The sequence below is a fragment of the Bos grunniens genome, chromosome 7 (assembly GCF_055505025.1).
Source record: "Bos grunniens cultivar Pamir isolate PY7600 chromosome 7, Bosgru_T2T1.0, whole genome shotgun sequence".
NCBI classification, from domain to species: domain Eukaryota; kingdom Metazoa; phylum Chordata; class Mammalia; order Artiodactyla; family Bovidae; genus Bos; species Bos grunniens.
In genome coordinates this window covers 34162232-34183695 of record NC_141171.1, presented here as the reverse complement: position 1 = coordinate 34183695, position 21464 = coordinate 34162232, and the positions used below count along the sequence as shown (strand labels likewise).

Here is a 21464-nt window from a genome sequence, read left to right as displayed (position 1 = left end):
TAGAGTCTACAATAAGTGATCATATATTTGTCTTTATCTTTCTGACTTGCTTCACTTAGTATGATAATCTGTACAACCATCCATGTTGCTGCAATGGCATTATTTCATTTTTTATGGCTGAATAATATTCCATTGGTGTGTGAGTATGTGTGTGTGTGTGTGTGTATCAAATGGTAAAATAATTAATAGTGGTTTCATAGGAACTATGATAGACAATGGTTCTATGAAGACCTACAAGACCTTTGAGAACTAACACCCAAAAAAGATGTCCTTTTCATTATAGGGAACTGGAATTCAAAAGTAGGAAGTCAAGAATACCTGGAGTAACAGGCAAATTTGGTCTTGGAATACGGAATGAAGCAGGGCAAAGACTAATAGAGTTTTGCCAAGAAAATGCACTGGTCATAACAAACACCCTCTTCCAACAACACAAGAGAAGACTCTACACATGGACGTCACCAGATGGTCAACACCAGAATCAGATTGATTATATTCTTTGCAGCCAAAGATGGAGAAGCTGTATACAGTCAGCAAAAGCAAGACCAGGAGCTGACTGTGGCTCAGACCATGAACTCCTTATTGCCAAATTCAGACTTAAATGGAAGAAAGTAGGGAAAACCACTAGACCATTCAGGTATGACCTAAATCAAATCCAAGGGAAGTGGAAGTGAGAAATAGATTTAAGGGCCTAGATCTGATAGAGTGCCTGATGAACTATGGAATGAGGTTCATGACATTGTACAGGAGACAGGGATCAAGACCATTCCCATGGAAAAGAAATGCAAAAAAGCAAAATGGCTGTCTGGGGAGGCCTTACAAATAGCTGTGAAAAGAAGAGAAGCGAAAAGCAAAGGAGAAAAGGAAAAATATAAACATCTGAATGCAGAGTTCCAAAGAATAGCAAGAAGAGATAAGAAAGCCTTCCTCAGCGATCAATGCAAAGAAATAGAGGAAAACAACAGAATGGGAAAGACTAGAGATCTCTTCAAGAAAATCAGAGATACCAAAGGAACATTTCATGCAAAGATGGGCTCAATAAAGGACAGAAATGGTATGGACCTAACAGAAGCAGAAGATATTAAGAAGAGGTGGCAAGAATACACAGAAGAACTGTACAAAAAAGATCTTCATGACCCAGATAATCACAATGGTGTGATCACTCACCTAGAGCCAGACATCCTGGAATGTGAAGTCTAGTGGGCCTTAGAAAGCATCACTACGAACAAAGCTAGTGGAGGTGATGGAATTCCAGTTGAGCTATTCCAAACCCTGAAAGATGATGCTGTGAAAGTGCTGCACTCAATATGCCAGCAAATTTGGCAAACTCAGCAGTGGCCACAGGACTGGAAAAGGTCAGTTTTCATTCCAGTCCCAAAGAAAGGCAATGCCAAGGAATGCTCAAACTACCACACAATTGCACTCATCTCACATGCTAGTAAAGTAATGCTCAAAACTCTCCAAGCCAGGCTTCAGCAATATGTGAACCGTGAACTTCCTGATGTTCAAGCTGGTTTTAGAAAAGGCAGAGGAACCAGAAATCAAATTGCCAACATCTGCTGGATCATCGAAAAAGCAAGAGAGTTCCAGAAAAACATCTATTTCTGCTTTATTGACTCTGCCAAAGCCTTTGACTGTGTGGATCACAATAAACTGTGGAAAATTCTGAAAGATATGGGAATACCAGACCACCTGATCTGCCTCTTGAGAAATTTGTATGCAGGTCAGGAAGCAACAGTTAGAACTGAACATGGAACAACACACTGGTTCCAAATAGGAAAAGGAGTTCGTCAAGGCTGTATATTGTCACCCTGTTTATTTAACTCATATGCAGAGTACATCATGAGAAATGCTGGACTGGAAGAAGCACAAGCTGGAATCAAGATTGCCAGGAGAAATATCAATAACCTCAGATATGCAGATGACACCACCCTGATGGCAGAAAGTGAAGAAGAACTAAAAAGCCTCTTGATGAAAGTGAAAGAGGAAAGTGAAAAAGTTGGCTTAAAGCTCAACATTCAGAAAACGAAGATCATGGCATCCAGTCCCATCACTTCATGGGAAATAGATGGAGAAACAGTGGAAACAGTGTCAGACTTTATTTTTCTGGACTCCAAAATCACTACAGATGGTGACTGCAGCCATGAAATTAAAAGACGCTGCTTACTCCTTGGAAGGAAAGTTATGACCAACCTAGATAGCATATTCAAAAGCAGAGACATTACTTTGCCGACAAAGGTTCGTCTAGTCAAGGCTATGGTTTTTCCTGTGGTCATGTATGGATGTGAGAGTTGGACTGTGAAGAAGGCTGAGTGCTGAAGAATTGATGCTTTTGAACTGTGGTGTTGGAGAAGACTCTTGAGAGTCCCTTGGATTTCAAGGAGATCCAACCAGTCCATTCTGAAGGAGATCAGCCCTGGGATTTCTTTGGAAGGAATGATGCTAAAGCTGAACTCCAGTACTTTGGCCACCTGATGCAAAGAGTTGACTCATTGGAAAAGACTCTGATGCTGGGAGGGATTGGGGGCAAGAGGAGAAGGGGACGACAGAGGATGAGATGGCTGGATGGCATCACTGACTCGATGGGTGTGAGTCTGAGTGAACTCTGGGAGTTGGTGATGGACAGGGAGGCCTGCCGTGCTGCAATTCATGAGGTCGCAAAGAGTCGGACACGACTGAACGACTGATCTGATCTGATCTGATGATAGACAGTGAGGTGGTAGAGTTAGGGGATGAAGAGGGGACCTCCTAATTTCTCCTCAACCTATACTAGCTACTTGCTGTGCCTATTTTAAAATCACCAATTTGTGAAATATGTGTCTCAAAGCCCCCATCAGTGATCTTATTAATTTATATGTTTGTTGTGAATTATTTCTACATATTTTATTGATTTCCCTATTTGAAATATATTAAATTTGTTTTTTAACTTTAAAAGCTTAAAGCATATTTTGGGAAATATGAAAGAAGCAGAAGGAACTGAAATACATTCTGGGATGAATTAGTAAATCAACATTAGAGAAATGACTTTGCACAGTGCACGGTGAGGGAGAGGAGTTGTAGTTAGAATAAAGCCCAAAGGTGTTTCTCGAGTTTGTAGATGATGGTTATATATCAGGCCCTGGAAAGAGGTATGCTTATGAGCACCACAGAATAGAGGAGGCGGCCAGGCTGACACTGATCTTTCGTCAGAGAGGAAGGTGGTCAAAGAGTGTGTGGTGCCCCATTGCAGAGGTCCCCAATCTCCAGGATCTATTGCCTGGTGATCTGAGGTGGAGCTGATGGAATAATAGTAAAAATAAATTGCCTAATAAATGTAATGCGCTTGAATCATCCTGAAACCATCCCCCCTGTCATGGTCCGTGGAACGACAGTTTTCCACGAAATTAGTTCTTTGTGCCAAAAAGGTTGGAGACTGCTGCTCCATGGCATACCAGCTATGAATCTTTTCATTTATAAGGGACAGAAAATAATTTCAAATTAATTTAATTATAAAAAAGAGAATTTATTTACAAACTGAATTAAAAACAAAACTGGCTTACCTGATTAGTAATCCAGAGATGTCACTGAGTCCAGGCGCACAATTAATTGTATTAGAAATCTCTCATTTTCCACCTTTTGTTCTGCTTTCCTGTATTGGTTTCATCTTTAGGTGGGCTCCTCCCCAGAAATGTCTAAGCTATTAGCAACCCAATTGGAAACCCAAGTCTAAGGATTCCCACCAGTCTCTGGCCTGATTCTTGTGAATTCATTGATTCACTTGATTCATTAATCCTTTGTGAACTAGAACTGACACCATAGTCAGGAGAGAAAGTGATGTGACTTCACAGGCTGGAGTGTGCCCATTTTTAGGACTTAGGGTAGAGTCAACTCCACCAGCCCAGACCACAAGGACTGAGGGTATGGGGAAGGGAGTTTTCCCAAAAGAAAACTGGGACCTGACAAGAGAAGAAAGGGCTATGAATAAGATAGGCAAACAAAGCAAAAAAGCAAGGTGTCCACTGCGTATGGTTACAAACAATATCAAGATGGAGAATGGTCCTTGGGGAGTGAGGGCTTCAGGAAAATTACAAAACAGGCATTAATGTCATTATAGGGGAATCTGATGAACACTATTCAAGAAATTATCATGCTAATACTCAGTCATGGTTATTAAGAAAATGAATAGCGTAAATCAAAGAACATATTTTCATGCAGTTGTCCTAAATAATTAGAAAAACATGGAGGAAGATTCATAAAATTATAAAGGATTTTATCAAGGTTTTCTGGGGGAAACTTTTAGGTCCAAATTATTCATTCTCAGCCAGAGTGGGTGTTTTTGTGAAAACAGAAAACCTCCTTGCAAAACAACATTTGTTTTTCAGTCTCTGCTTCATATATGTGCTAATCAGTAAAATTTCAATGCAGGCACAAGTGTTTTCATTTTGCTAACAAACTACTGCATGCTTGTCCAGAATAAATGTCTGGGAGAGAAAGATGTATTGTTACCAAATCCGTTAAGGTGAATTATAGACACAAACTTGTCACTCCTACAGGGATTGGCTTGGTTAAGATTTCAAAGTTAAATATTGTTTGGGAAGTTAATCCAGCTTTCTTTATTTTCTAACATTTTAAAAATGAAATTTAGTGTCAAGATATAGAAGCTATATACTGCATGGGTTTTCAATTTATGATAGTCTTTGTTTAATTTTAAAAATAATTTTCTCTGGAAATTTGATATGCATATCAGAAAATGTACTACAACTCAGTACCATTGACATTATTTTTTTGAAAACAGGTGCTGTGGAGGGTAAAGCAAATAGGATCTTTCCTGCTTTCAAGCAATTGAAATTTAGCCTAGAAAATATTTCTGTATTGTAGAATCATGAGTATAATATATAACACATTATTATTATATAAATAGTTATTATACAAAACAGTATCATACATAATAGTCGTCATGATTATAATATATAATAAATGATTATAATAAATACCAGAGAACAAGCGTATTAAAAGGGGTATGTCAAATAGTCAGAAGGAGAGGAGGATGTTTGGCTGGAGAAAGAAAAGAGGGAAAAGTTTTTGAGGAAAGTGGCACTTGACATGTGTCAATAGGATTATTTGGCAAAAGATTTTTTTATTAAATAATATAGAGGCAAGGCTTGCATTGTATTCCAAGAAATGGGATGATGATGATGAAAAGAAGCGGTGAGAGACAAGGCTGGAGAGGAAGACTGAAACCCATAGAAGTTACAGTGATTCACCATCTGGATTCTTTGACAACAGACTTAGAGTTTGTCAGGAAAGGTAGTAGAAAGATGTCTGAATTAGTGAGCATGGTGGAATGGGAGATGGCAGACACTACCCATATAAAATAAGTAGGTCAGGAGGAGTGGCCAGTTACTGTGAAAGGATGAAGATATGATAAGTGTGGGATGAGTTAATTTTGAGTGGCTAGGGAATATCCAAGCAGTTGGGGTGGTAGTAACTGAAGAAAAAAGTTTAAGTTAAAAAAAAATCACAAAAACTTTGTATTATTCTGCCTGGAAGATAAATTGAAGGCTTAAGAAGAATGGATAAAATTATACAATGGGAGAAAATCTGGGGATAGAAACTGCAAGACTTGGAAAAAAGAAAAGTGAGAGTGGTCTGTAGATCAGTTTTTCTGTACTTTATCCCTGTGACCAATCCCTTCTATGTCTGTTTTTGTCATGATTTACTAGCTATTTCTTCCATCGGTTTGTTGGCTTCAGTTTGTCTTAGAATAAGTGTAGAAGAGGTTTCTTATTTAATCTGATCTTGTATCAGAATCAGGTTTTTAGTTTGGCACTCTGACTGCTGATAACTTGATTTCTTTTTGTCTTGCGTTTCAGGATATTTATCTACCCTGACTCAGATACGTGCTTCTTCTGAACTTGTAACCCGAGGTATCAGTAAGAGTCCATGCAGCAAACAGATGGCAAATTCAAAGTGGTAAGCAAAAAAGAGGCTTAACAAAGTGGCAGTTAGCAATGGTGTCAGTAGGCTGAAGGGAACAGACAAAGAATGGTGAAGCATCTTTGGTGAAACATGCTACCCCTGGATCTGGAAGAACAAAGGAAGGTGGTAGTTATGAGAAAAGGGGGAGAGTTGCAGTCGGGAGAGGGTCCGTGTGACAGGAATTGTGACCAAGTTGTGGCCAGAACACAGCCACAGCCAAGCATCACCAGAGAAGGATACAGTGGGGGTAAATTCCTTGACCTTTTCCTTCTCCCACCCTTTATCTCCTACCAGTCAACCAATAGCAAACCAGTGTGGAAGCCAGAGGGCAAGGGGTCCAGGTGGTACCATCTGTAGAGGTCAGTGTGCTGGGGAAAAAGGCAGGGTAGAGAGGCTGGACAGTATGTTTAGAAGGGCAGAAAGGGATACCCATTATCCTTGACTTCCTGGCTTCTTGCTCTCTTTTCTACTCCTGATTTCTGATAAGAACCTGCTCTGTACTCTTGCTTGTGCGACTTAGAGCGTGGCTTCTTGCTTTTTATGATCTCTAAAAGACCAAAATGGGTATTTCAGAGGCACTACAGACTTGTCAGAAGCTTCCTTCTCTCTTTTCATTTTCCTTTACTTTTCCTGTCCCCTATTCAGCTCTGGAATGTAAAGAGATTTTAAAGGGAAAAAACAAAAGTCAAAAAGCTAGGAAGAGATGCATAGAATATAGCTATCTTTCTACATCTGTACAGAAAAGGCTGATTCTAAACATGACTAAGGTTACTATAATTCTAGTATTAAAATGATGAATAATTGGCTTTGGAGTTCTGTGTTTTAGCTCAGTTTGGCTAGAGGAAAATTTTCTTTTAAAGCCACTGCAAGCACCTTCCTTGTGGTGGGTACTCCTGTCTGCCTACCCAACATCATTCCCCTTCTTCCTTGCTGACAGACTCTCACTTTGTTCCCGTGTTGGTGGTCAAGGGCTTTTGAAAAGGCTGGTCTCTCCCAGCACCAGGGGTGAATTTTGATTAGTCTCAGAAGCTAATTGAAATGTAGCAGGATACTGCATACTGTTTTTTTTTCTTTTTTTTTTTCATGAGTTTCAAAATTGTAGTACAGGTTCTGAAGTTGAGGGCAGAAAATGTTCAGGGACCATATATTCTAAAGAAGGGTTGCAGATCACCTATGAAGCATTTCGAATGATTGATTCAAAACAAATCTGGTGACTCTGAGTCCATTACCTACATCAAGAGTACCTGAGAATAAGTAAGTGTACCCTTGAGAGAAGATTCTATTGCAGAGTATATCCATCTTCTAGAGCTATCATAACAATGCACTACAGACTGAGTGGCTTAAATAGCAGGAATCAGTTTTCTCACAGTTCTGAAGGCTAACAGTCCAAGATAAAGGTGCTGGCAGGATTGGTCTTTGGTGAGATGTCTCTTCTCAGCTTGTAGATGACTACCTTCTTGCTGTGTTTTCAATGGCCTTTCCTCTCTGTGAATATGGAGAGCTCTCTGGTGTTTCTTCCCCTTCTTATAAGGACGCCAAGCTTATTGAATTCAGATCCCACTTTTATGACCTCATTTAGCTTTAATTAACTTCCCAGAGTCTCTGACTCCAAATATCATCAAATCGGCAGTTATCGCCTCAAATCATGAATTCTATAGGGGTGACACAATTCAGTCCATAGCAGAGAGAGTTGTTGAAGCTTTACTTCTGTTAACCGCAATCTGAAAGAGTAGAGGACTTGAGTAAACTATTCACAGAGTATGGGAATATTTTCCAGGAGGAGAAATAGAGTTACTGCAGTCACAGAGGCGCTGGTGCAGCCAAGTGACCTAAACAGAGTACAGGGAGATAGAGCTTGCAAAAGCCCAATAGAGTCTCCATTGGTTAGGAAGTCGGGGACTGCAGATGAGAGTCTCATTGGAGCCAGACAGTAGTGACTAGAAATGGTCTCAGTGGATACGAGTTGTTTCTTGTTGAATCAGTGTGTGTATGTATATATGTATCTATTTTTGCATTACCTTGGTAACACCAAGACCATTGGTAGTAAGAGCTCCTGACACTCATATGCATAAATATACCTGATTTAGTTCTGGGAAATGCCTTTTAAAAGACAAACTAATACAGAAAACATAAAGGAAAATTCTGATAGTCCTGTGTACACAAAAACTTAAACTCTTCAAGTAAGTATCAATGATAAATATAAAAAGTTTGCAGTGTAGGAAACCAAAAGGTTAATATTGTCAAGGAATCTCCCTGCTCAAACCAAATGTTCCAAAGACAGGCAAAATTGATTCATAAAAGAAGAAATGTAAAATTCCAATAAATACATACAAATACTTATTTTCATATGTTTGAAACTTGGGAATAAGCACTCTTCTACACTGCTGATAGGAGTACAAATTGGTAAAACGAATTTAGCATTAGGTGTCAAAATATGAGGTGTGGCAAGAATGTACAGAAGAGCTGTACAAAAAAGGCCTTAATGACCTGGACAACCACGATGGTGTGGTTACTCACCTAGAGCCAGACATCCTGGAGTGTGAAGTCAAGTGGGCCTTAGGAAGCATTACTACAAACAAAGCTAGTGGAGGTGATGGAATTCCAGCTGAGCTATTTCAAATCATAAAATATGATGGAATGAAAGCACTGTACTCAATATGCCAGCAAATTTGGAAAACTCAGCAATGGACATAGGACTGGAAAAGGTCAATTTTCATTCCAGTCCCAAAGAAATGCAATGCCAAAGAATGTTCAAACTACTGCACAATTATACTCATTTCACATGCTAGCAAGGTAATGCTCAAAATCCTTCAAGCTAGGCTTCAACAGTACTTGAATTGAGAACTTCCAAATGTACAACCTGGATTTAGAAAAGCAGAGGAACCAGAGATCAAATTGCCAACATGCATTGGATCATAGAAAAAGAATTCCAGAAAAATATCTACTTCTGCTTCATTGACTATGCTAAAGCCTTTGACTGTGTGGATCACAACAATCTGTGGAAAATTCTTCAAGAGATGGGAATACCACACCACCTAACCTGCCTCCTGAGAAATCTGTATGCAGGTCAAGAAGAAACAGTCAGAACCAGACATGGAACAATGGACTGGATCCAAACTGGGAAAGGAGTATGTCAAGACTATATTGTCACCCTGCTTATTTAATTTACATGCAGAGTACATTATGTGAAATGCCAGGCTGGATGAATCACAAGCTGGAGTCTGGACTGCCGGAAAAAATATCAGTAACTTCAGATATGCAGATGACACCACCCTAATGGCAGAAAGTAAAGAGGAACTGAAGAACCTCTTGATGAAAGTGAAACAGGAGAGTGAAAAAGCTGGCTTAAAACTCAACATTCAAAACTCAAAGATCATGGCATCCAGTCCCATCACTTCATGGCAAATAGATGGGGAAACAATGGAAGCAGTGACAGACTTTATTTTCTTGGGCTCCAAAATCACTGCAGATGGTGACTGCAGCCATGAAATTAAAAGATGCTTGCTCCTTGGAAGAAAAGCTATGACCAACCTAGACAGCGTGTTAAAAAGCAGAGACATTTCTTTGCTGGCAAAGGTCCATCTAGTCAAAGCTGTGGTTTTTCTAGTAGTCATGTATGGGTGTGAGAAAGAAAGTGAAAATGAAGTCGCTCAGTCATGTCTGACTCTATGCGACCCCATGGACTGTAGCCTGCCAGGCTCTTCTGTCCATGGGATTCTCCAGGTGAGAATACTGGAGTGGGTTGCCATTTTCTTCTCCAGGGGATCTTCCTGACCCAGGGATCAAACCCTGGTCTCCCACATTGCAGGCAGACGCTTTACCCTCTGAGCCACCAGGGAAGCCCATGGATGTGAGAGTTGGACCATAAAAAAGGCTGAGCATCAAAGAATTGATGCTTTTGAACTGTGGTGTTGGAGAAGACTCTTGAGAGTCCCTTTGACAGCTAAGAGATCAAACCAGTCAATCCTAAAATAAATCAACTCTGAATACTCATTGGAAGTACTGGTGCTGAAGTTGAAGCTCCAATATTTTGGCAAAGAGCCAACTTATTGGAAAAGACCCTCATGCTGGGAAAGATTGAGAGCAGGAGGAGAAACAGGGGACAGAGGATGAGATGGTTAAATGGCATCATTGACTCAATGGATGTGAGTTTCAGCAAGCTTCAGGAGATAGTGAAGGACAGAGAAGCCTGGCGTGTTGCGGTCCATGAGCTTGCAGAGTCAGACACATGAGTGACTGAACAACAACAAATCAAAATATGAACCCTTGTATCCATTATCTACAATAATAGTATTGTGTCTAAAATGTAATCAGAGATTCATGGAGAGAAATCTGTCAAAGAATATTCATAATTATATTGTTTATATTGATGTAAAATGGAAACAACTTAAACATCTACAAAATATTTTTGCTGAAATACTGTGCAGCTATTAATAATCATTTTAATAAACTGAGAATAGTCTTGTGATATGTTTGCTAAAAAATGATATACATAGAACACAAAAAGCAATACGAGAGAAAAAAGTAAACTGGATCTTCATCAAAGTTAACATGTTGTTCTCATTCTTATTAAAATAAAGACTGGTAGTAAAATAAAAAAGCATGTCACAGAGTGGGAGAAAACCAGTATAATACATATATCTGACAACTGCTACAAGTCAGTAGTGAAAAGGAAATAAAGTCAATAAAAAAATGGGCAAAGGACCTGGACACTTCTTAAAAGATGATAGAGGAATGGTCAGTACTCACAAGAAATGGACTCTACATCATGTGATGACAGTAGGCAGCATGCAAGAGAAAATGCTAACCACGGTGACATACCTACTGGAATGACTAAAATTAAAATGAGTGATAATGCCAAATACGACAAAGATAAGGGATCCTGGAACTCTCATACACTGCTGGTAGGACTATGAAAATGTACTATTTTAGAAAACTGTTTGATTACTTACAAAGTTAAATATACTCCTCTGCTTTGATCCAGCAATTCCATTCCTGAGAGTTACTCAAGAGAAACAAAATCATTTATCTACAAAAAGACTTGTACCATAAGATTCTTAGAAGCTTTATTCATAATAACCAAAAATTGGCAGCAAAACCAATATTCACTAACAATGTGCTAAGTTGCTTCAGTCGTGTCCAACTCTTGGTGACCCCATGAACTGCAGCCTACCAGGCTCCTCTGTCCATGGGATTCTCCAGGCATAAACACTGGAGTGCGTTGCTATTTCCTTCTCCATCACTAACAATAAAAATGGATAAACAAGTTGTGATATACATATTCATATCTATCAATAAAATAGAATGTGCCTCTTGAGAAACCTATATTGCAGATCAGGAAGCAACAGTTAGAACTGGACATGGAACAACAGCCTGGTTCCAAATAGGAAAAGGAGTACATCAAGGCTGTATATTGTCACCCTGCTTGTTTAACTTATATGCAGAGTACATCATGAGAAACGCTGGGCTGGAAGAAGCACAAGCTGGAATCAAGATTGCCAGGAGAAATATCAATAACCTCAGATATGCAGATGACACCCCCTTGTGGCAGGAAGTGAAGAAGAAATAAAAAGCCGCTTGATGAAAGTGAAAGTGGAGAGTGAAGAAGTTGACTTAAAGCTCAACATTTAGAAAACGAAGATCATGGCATCTGGTCCCATCACTTTATGGCAAATAGATGGGAAAACAGTGGAAACAGTGTCAGACTTTCTTTTTTGGGGCTCCAAAATCACTGCAGATGGTGACTGCAACCATGAAATTAAAAGACGCTTACTCCTTGGAAGGAAAGTTATGACCAACCTAGATAGCATATTCAAAAGCAGAGACGTTATTTTGCTAACAAAGGTTCGTCTAGTCAAGGCTTTTGTTTTTCCAGTGGTCATGTATGGGTGTGAGAGTTGGACTGTGAAGAAGGCTGAGTGCCGAAGAATTGATACTTTTGAACTGTGGTGTTGGAGAAGACTCTTGAGAGTCCCTTGGACTGTAGGGAGATCCAACCAGTCCATTCTGAAGGAGATCAGCCCTGGGATTTCTTTGGAAGGAATGATGCTGATGCTGAAACTCCAGTACTTTGGCCACCTCATGCGAAGAGTTGACTCATTGGAAAAGACTCTGATGCTGGGAGGGATTGGGGGCAGGAGGAGAAGGGGACGACAGAGGATGAGATGGCAGGATGGTATTGACTCGATGGACATGAGTTTGAGTGAAGTCTGGGAGTTGGTGATGGACAGGGAGGCCTGGCGTGCTGCAATTCATGGGGTCGCAAAGAGTCGGACACGACTGAGCGACTCAACTGAACTGAACTGATAAAGTAGAATACTATTTAGCAGTAAAAGGAAATAAACTACTGATAAAAGCAATACACTGGGTGAATCTTGTAAACATTAAGTTAAGCAGAAAAAGTCAGACACAGAGGATGTAAGTATGATTCTATATATGTGAACTTCAAGACTTGGCAAAGCAAATCTATGGTGACAGAAATCAGAATAATGGTTTCTTCTGTGTGGGAAGGACAAGAAACTTGAAGGGGCATGAGAAAAATTTTAGCATTGAAGGAATAATTGTATCTTTTTAAAAGATTAAAATGTAGTTGATTTATGATGTTTCAGGTGTTAAAGTGATTCAGTTTTATATATATGTATGTGTGTGTGTGTATATATATATATACACATACATATTCTTTTTCAGATCTTTTCCATTATAGGATATTACAAGATATTGACTATAGTTATATTCTGTAGGTCCTTGCTGTTTATCTAGTTCATTTATAGTGGATGGTTTTCTTGATTAAAGTGGAGTTTCTTTGGGCTAATAAAATCATCAAATTTATCAAGCTGTACAATTAAAATTAATACAATTCATTGTTTGTAAATTATAACTCAATTTAAAAAATCAGCTCAAAACTGTGCAGTCTGGATAGGTGACTCCAATGGGCAAAAAGTACTCAAATTTTCCTTTAGCTGAGATCTCACAGAGGGCTTCCAGGTAAAGAATCTGCCTGCCTATGCAGGAGATGCAGGAGACATGGGTTTGATCCTTGGGTCAGGAAGATCCCCTGGAGAAGAAAATGGCAACCCACTCCAGTACTCTTGCCTGGAGAATTCCATGGACAGAGGAGGCTGGTGGGCTACAGTCCGTGGCATCACAAAGAGTCTGACACAGCTGAGTGACTGAGCACTCATGGATGCATGATATCCCACAGAAAGAGATGGTTCACTAGTTGGCTTTGTGGGTGTTTCTCATAGGCCAGAATAGGCCAGATAGAAGCATAGACTGTTGATTCTTGTGCCCCAGTGGTCATCCAGTCCACTTAGTTCCTGTTGCACTGGCTGTATGTTCACCATGAATACTCTCATTGTAGCTGTTTTTTCCTCCAGTGTAGATATTCTTGTTGGAAAGAGAGGCTGATCAATACCTGTGCACTAAGGAGCTATGTTTCTAGCTACAGACTGACAAGTGGATATTCTACTTAATAAATTGGTCAACATCAATGGATCCTCCTTAGGAAAATCACTTTCATCAACCTTTCATCCTGATCCTACAGTGTCCTGGCACAGGTGGCTACATACAGAAGCCCTACCTGGATGTCCACAGGCCTCTTTTTAAAAAATTTAATTCTCTCTGCTCAGTAACTTTGTGAAATAGCATTTTTTTTTATTGTGGTGTACACATGCCTTCTCATGTCTTTAATTTCATTTTGAGAGTTTGGTTTGTTTATATCAGACTCAGTTACATCCCAGATGTGATGCTGATTCTAAATTCAAGCAGAATCCTGAGCAGGTAAGGGATTGTAGGGTTGGAGAGGGCTGCCTTCCAATTTGAAATGTGTCATATTTTTGACAGTAAGTGACTTTTCTATCATGGTGGGTTAAAAGCCTAATGTCTGTTGTTTACTGACATCTCACTATAGTTGGTACTGACTGCATTCACTGAAATAAAAGAGATGCGGTTAAAGTGATGATGGTTAATGGAAAGACAGGGATGCTGTTTTGATAGAGGGAATGAGAAGACGGGAAGCAATACCATAAAAAGTCCTTCAGAGAGGCAGAGGGGCACTCTTTTCCATTTATTTTCCAAGCTGTAATTTTTTTAAAAAATTGCTTTAAGAAGAATCAGAAGTTAGTTTAGTACTGCTTTCAGATAACCTGGTAATTTACCATTAAATGAATAGAAAATAAGAACAATATGAACATTAATAAAAGCTTGATTTGGGAAAAATTGCTTTGTGCAGAAAGAAAATTCTGTAATTTATCCCAAACTCAACTCACCAGATTCATAGCATGATACAGTCCATGTCCATTATGTGCCATTCATTCTGTGTGGCTAAACTTGTAAGATCTTTTTCTTTGTCCTTTGAGATGAATCATGCATCTCAAACAATATTTTATTCTTAGAGATTACAGAGTATATATGAAAAGAATATAAAATATTTACAATATACAATATGTTCTACCTTTAGGTATGGGGGGAAAAGACTATTTAATATTATTTTAAAGATGCTCTATGAGAGTACTTTTGAATATGATAGACAAAATCAGAAGCTGCTCTCTGTTGAAAAGATATTTTATGTTGATACAAATTATATATATTGGAGAAGGCGATGGCACCCTACTGCAGTACTCTTGCCTGAAAAATCCCATGGATGGAGGAGCCTGGTAGGCTGCAGTCCATGGGGTCGCTAAGAGTCGGACACGACTGAGTGACGTCCCTTTCACTTTTCACTTTCATGCATTGGAGAAGAAAATGGCAACCCACTCCAATGTTCTTGCCTGGAGAATCCAAGGGACCGGGGAGCCTGGTGGGCTGCTGTCTATGGGGTCGCACAGAGTTGGACACGACTGAAGTGACTTAGCAGCATATATATATATATATATATATATATATATATATATATAATTTTGATTATAAAAAAATTCTTTTCAAATTTCATGAAACTTTTGGAAAACACTGAATGACTTAGTATAAGAATTAAAAACACCTCAAATTCAACATCCAGAGATAAGTGCTGTTACCATTTTAGTGCATTTTCCATGTCTATTTTTTTTAGTTTAAAAATCTTTTCCATTTAGTATTATATGGTGCATTTTTAAAAGTCATAAATATAATTCAAAGGCATTATTTTAAATGGCTACCTAAGGTCTTGCGATGACATCATCACGATCATGATGTAGATTGTTCCTGACTTTAGTGCTTCTCACAAGAAGAGAACTAGCAATTATCCAGATACACACCATTGTGAAAATCCCAGAACCTAGAGTGATCCTGATGCACCCCAGGACCACGGAGACTGAAAGGACCACCTTGGAAGGATCAGAGGAGGCTACACTCCTTACTGCACCGTTGCTCCCCCAGGCCTGTGCAGTACCGCCCTCCCCAGCCCCAAGGTCGCCAGTTTCTCCGCTTGGGAGGGAGAGCCCAAGGTGAACATCCAGCTTCCCCACCCTGAGGGAGGCTTCCCAGAGAGCTCTCTCTGGTTTTGCCTCATGGGGATCACGGGGAAACCTTTGGGGTTTTTCCCCTAGAGATCAGATAGAGATAGGGAAGTGGGCAGGGCTTACAGCAACCAGCACTGAGATCTTGGCTGCCATTTCTGCATGTAGTCATGCCTAAGCAGAAATCCCAGCCAGTGGCTCTACCCTTCTGCAGAGCCAAGTCAGTGGTCCCATCAGATAAATTTGTTCAGTTGGCATTTCTGCCAGATTTGGGCTGAAATGGGCTATTCTGGCTGTGGTATAAACTCAACAGTGAGATCCAGCTGGAGGCCCTGCTGACCAGTGAGCCAGGCCAGTCAACATGCCCAGTAGTACATCACAGCCAGTGGTCTATGGGATCTTTCAACCCAGCCTGTGGCCCTGTCCAACTTCAGGGCATAGCTTGTAGCCTCACCTGATTGCACAGTGTAACCTGAGGCCCCGTCCAACCACAGTTCCCTGACTGAGAGCCCATCTACATCCGCAGCACTGTTTGGTCAGGAAACAGCCTGGAAACGTACTAGATCAGGAGGGATTGTGGAGCCCAGTTCATAGTCCTGCCCAATTACAGAGTCCAGCTAGTGGTGCCACCCACCAATGAACATGTTAGAGTAGGCAACCCCATCCAAACAGTGATGATTGCAGAGACAAGCCAGTGGACCCCACCTAATTGCATAGCTAGCAGACCTGCCTGACCAAGGAACCTACCTAGCGGCTCCACTTAAACACTGAGTCCAGCTGGCAGGCCCACCCAACTGAACATTCTTGTACTTATAAACATGTATATATGTGTATATATACATGTGTGTGTTAGTTGCTCAGTCGTGTCCAACTGTTTGTGAGCCCATAGACTGTAGCCGTTCAGGCTTCTCTGTCCATAGGATTCTCCAGGCAAGAATACTGGAGTGGGTCTCCATTCCCTTCTCCAGGGAATCTTGCCAACCCCGGGATTGAACCTGTGGAAGTGAAAGTCACTTAGTCATGTCTGATTCTTTGTGACCCCATGGACTATACAGTCCTTGGAATTCTCCACCCAGAATATTGGAGTAGGTAGCCTTTCCCTTCTTCAGGGGATCTCTCCAACCCAGGGATCAAACCCAGGTCTCCTGCATTGCAGGCGGATTCTTTACCAGCTGAGCCACAAGGGAAGCCCAAGAATACTGGAGTGGGTAGCCTATCCCTTCCCTAGCGGATCTTCCCAACCCAGGAATTGAACCAGGGTCTCTTGAAATGCAGGTGGATTCTTTACCAACTAAGCTATCAGGGAAGCCCCAGGGATCAAACCTGGGGTCTCCTAGATCACAGGCAGATCCTTTACCATCTGATACATAGGCACACAAAAAAGTATTTATGAAGATTAAATATAAAAATCTTTCCAGAAAAAAATTTAAATTAAATTTTAAATTAAAAAGTGTTTTTCTGACTCAGGCAGAAACCTACCTTAATAAAACAATCAGATACATACAGAGATTTATGTACAAGATTGTTTATTACAGAGTTATAAACAATAATGAAAGTCTGAAAAAATGTAAAATCTTCTGAAAAGAGGAAGAAATATGTATTATGAAATGGTTGCCATGATAAGTTAGTTAACACATCCATCACCACACTTGGTTGTGTGTGTGGTGAGAAATTTTGAGATTTTTCTTTTAGTGACTTTGTTCTCAAGAACGCTTATCTTTATTTCATTATTTTGTTCTCATCTTTTTTAAACTTTTAAGAAAACTTTGAACTTGTTTCCTACTTCACTAATTTGCTATTCTTATGGTAGCTAACTGTACGTGTTTTGCTTTCCTATGGTTTTAAATTTTCCACGGAATGTTTCCATTCATGTACAGTTTTATATGATTTCAGATATATGTATATATCTTTGTGGTGACTATCTAACCTAGTTTCATGGATGAAATGCTCTTTTGAAACTTGTTGAAAACTCAAATTGTTTTAAAAAGATGTTATTGTACTAAATTGGAGAAGGAAATGGCAACCCACTCCAGTATTCATGCCTGGAAAATCCCATGGACCGAGGAGCCTGGTGGGCTACAATCCATGGGGTTGCAAAGAGTCGGACACGACTGAGCGACTTCTGTGTGTGTGTGTGTGTGTTATTGTACTAAATTAGTATTAACAGTTTCTTAAATTTATTAACCAGGAAATTATTAATTCTGATTCTGCAGAGTCATCTCTGAGTTGAACTGCTTTATATACTTAAGATTTTTTTTTAATTTATCCTCACAGAAGAAAGTCTACATTTGTTCCTACTGGAAGATGAAGAGAACTTGGTAAGAAGTCCATGTCCATTTCTGTGTACTGAATGTCTCAATGAAAATGAAGATTAAATTTCGTATTATCAGTTAATTTTATAGATCAGAAATCCAGAAACCAAGTTTCATGTGTGGTTGTGGGATGCATAGAGATAAGACATTGATCAAAGTACTCAGATAGAGTTGCAGTGAAAGCCTTTTTCTGTCTAGATGAGTAGTTTCTCTTCATGTTTCTTTTGTCACCCAGCAGTTAGGAACATGTTGGGGCTTCCCCGGTGGCTCAGTGGTAAAGAAACTGCCTGCAATGCAAGAGAGGCAGGTTCAATTCCTGGGTCTGGAAGATCCCCTAGAGAAGGAAATGGCAACCCACTGCAGTATCCTTGTCTGGGAAATCCCATGGACAAAGGAGCCTGGCTGGCTACAGTCCATGGGGTTGCAAAAAAGTCAAACATGATTTAGCGACTAATCAACAACAGGTACCTACATGCCAGAAGATTGTGTGGCTCAGATGCCTCTCAGTTTAGCCATAAGGCCAGGAAAGTCTGCCATGGCTTCTGACAAACTCTATTTGTGTTTTTTAATCTCAGCGGCTTCACCTCTCCTTGTAGGAGCATTGTAGGAGTGTGGTCATTCCAGGGTTTGGTTCGCTCACCCCTGGGCTTAGTCTTCTTTCACCGTGACGTGAGGGCGAACGTGATTCAGCCGTTCGTCCATAGTCCCATCTGTGATGCATTTAGTATACATCCTACCTGAAAGTTTAGAAAGGTTTGACATGTGGCATCCTTCTGTAGTTTCCATTCCTTATGCTTTGTTTTCCATTTTTTTTTCTATTTCTTACTTTGTGAATTGAGAGGCTTAGAAGATACCATATTCTTTGGTATAATAACACGGAGGGGTTAAGTTTCAACATATGAATTTCGGGGAGTCATAAGCATTCAGTTTGTTGCAGAATTCACCTGCTTTAAACTGGAAAGTATAAGAGAATAGCAGCAACAAAATGCCAGCCAATTTAAAGCTATGTCAGAATATTTTTAACTATTCATTTTCCAAATGTCTAAAATAATATATATTCAGAATTCAGTTCAAAATGAGATAAATATGTCAGTCGTATTTACCTCAATACATGACTGTCATTGATTTAGTTAATTTTTTATTTATGAATTTATTTCTAAAAAATCCTTCAAAGTCATCAACATTAGATAGCGTTTAGTTGTGTGTTTAAGAAATCCACTCTTTGAAAAGAATAGAATAATACGAAATTGAGAATGCTTGGTGTGCATCTAAGGGTAAATCCATTTTCCTTCCAGATGATTATGATGGGAGCATTTCTAACTTAAAGCATTTTCCTTGTTGTAGCCAAGCAGTTGCAGAAAATATGCACATAGGGATCCTGGATTTGTTATCAGAGAAACACAAGGTTCCTCGGTGTTTAAATCAATTAGTCAGCTATTCTTTAAATAAGCTACTTTTTGAACATGAATAAAATGTTGCCAGAGTTTCTGGGTGTTGGTGTGTGGGGTGTCATTTACCTAATTGCCCAGGCCCCTCTCATAACCATGGTGGTTTGTCTGAAAATCAGGGAGTAAGCATGTAATATTCTTTGTTAACTGCCAGTTTTCCTTTGTTGGGGCTGAGGACAGCTTGCATCTGTTTCCAGGACATTACTCCTTAAACAGATGTTCTGTATCTTCTACTTACTGCTTTGTTTGTGCATTTTATGAAATGTTATATTGTGTGTTTAACTGGAATGATTTTGTTCTACCAAAAGAGATTCACAGAGAATCACATGATTGTATTTCTTGAATATATATAAAAAGTTAACTCTAGCTAGGTAACTCTATCAATTTCCTTTTAAAAAATGTTTTGGTGGGGTTGATGGTATAAAGGGGAGGATTACATTTCTTTGAAGTCATATAAAAATCCTAGAAAAATGGTACAAATCAGAAAAGCTGGACATGAGTCTTAAGTATATCAAGTCTATTACTTGGGTCTTTGCCTTTCAAGCCTACTAGGGCATGAGGTATTTCTGTTCTTCTTTTGCCAAGAACATGCTCAAGTTGCTTTTGATTTGGTTTTCAAAGTTACAACTCAATATTTAAATTACAAAGTATCCATAAATATCACTACTGCTGCTGCTGCTGCTGCTAAGTAGCTTCAGTTGTGTCCGACTCTGTGCGATCCCATAGACTGAAGCCCACCAGGCTCCCCCGTCCCTGGGATTCTCCATGGTAGTACAAAAATACTCCCTACTCAATCCTTCTGTGTCAGAGATGAACATTGGACACTTCCACTTGCTAAAAGGCCGTTCTCCATCTCAGAGAAGACACATGGGGATGAGGCTGTTGTTCCTTTTTCATTCAATACTGTCATCCCTTCTTCCTTAAAGAAAATCTAGTTTAATACTTTTCCATGAATCTATATCCTTCCCCCCTCAAAGCTTGAGGTTTTCTTTAGGATTCCAGCTTTAGACACAAAAGTTTGGCTATTCCATTTCTAAGGGTATGTGCAGAAAAGAGTTCTCACAGCAGGCCTGAGGCTACTTAGAAAGGACTGTTTGCAGAGTTGTCCCTTGGCTGGTATTTGGAAGCTTGGATTTCTGTTCCCACCATTCCCTGCCTAACAAAAGAGTGGCTCTCTGTGCCTGTTTTTTTTATGCAAGCAGTGTGGTTTATGCAGAGCGCCTGTTTTACTTCTGGGAGTCTGGAATTTGGGCAGAGGTTGCCTGTGTCCATGTGACCAGTCTTTGATGAAACCTTGGGCACAGAGTCTCTCAAGAGTTTGTCTGATAGATGGTTCTGTACATGTACTGTCACAGTTTGATGCTGAGGGAATTAAGATCTGTATGACTCCACTGGGAAGGGATTCTCGGACGCTTGTATCTGGATTCCTTTTGACTTTGTCACATGTGCTTTTTACCTTTTGCTGATTTTTTTTTTTTGTATGCATTTGCTTCAACAAGAGTTAAGCATGAAGACAACTATATGCTGAGTCCTGTGAGATTTCCTAGTAAATCACTGAAGTAGGATGTGGTCTTGGGGATCCTCTACATAGGAAAAATGACCGTTTACTATTTCCTACAATTTCTCTACCAGTAATAACAGTAAAACCAAGAAAAGAATTAGTATCTTAATGACTTAGAAATTTAAATGAAACGTCAAGGATTGTTAAACTAAAACAAATGCTCCCCAAAGGATATCCTCGGTAATTCTGAAAGTTCTAATGATTAGTTGTTGCAATGTGGTTAGGGAAGTTTTCACAGAAGAGGGAATCCTTGAATCTATGTTTATGTCTTTTTAGAGATGACCTCTCTTTTTATGAAAAAAACATTAATAGTATCCTAAGGCTATACCGTGGGATTCCAGTTGAATCAAATACTACTTTGTCTATAGAGCCTATGTAGATGGAAAGATAATACAAGAATACTTAAAAAAAATCTTGTTAATTTTTCTCTTTGATGCCATTGAAGTTATTTGCTGGAAATTTGTTGCGTGTGAGTACATGTCTGTGTTTGCCTCAAAGCTTCAGGAATGAGCACAGTTATAAAAATCCATTAAATAAATAAATAAATAGAGAACAAAAAATCATCAAGACAGTCTGGGGCATTGTTGAATCTGTGCTGTGCTTTACTAACAAGCATATCAGACTTTTCCAAAATAATACCAAAGCTGAAAGCTGGTGATTATGTATGTGGTAAACTTATCAAATTGCTTTTTATCTCTTGGCCTCAATGGAATAAGTATTGCTGATTTTTTACCTATGAATGTGGATATAAAATATT

General features: G+C 39.5%; 1 protein-coding gene across 36 annotated transcripts in view; it reads left to right on the top strand.

The window, feature by feature from the left end:
* The window catches only part of PRR16 (proline rich 16), a 1143323-nt gene that overhangs the window by 2619 nt on the left and 1119240 nt on the right, over positions 1 to 21464 (top strand). For 24 of the 36 annotated variants that reach the window (XR_015167097.1, XR_015167111.1, XR_015167105.1 and 21 more), the window contains exons 2-3: positions 5850 to 5949; positions 17661 to 17704. The gene's annotated coding sequence lies outside the window, so the exon portion shown is untranslated. Of the gene's footprint in view, positions 1 to 5849; positions 5950 to 13331; positions 13681 to 17660; positions 17705 to 17933; positions 18219 to 18273; positions 19012 to 19042; positions 19185 to 20645; positions 21254 to 21464 lie in introns of those variants that run through there. The other 12 variants (XR_015167121.1, XR_015167119.1, XR_015167120.1 and 9 more) reach the window with 8 other exon arrangements.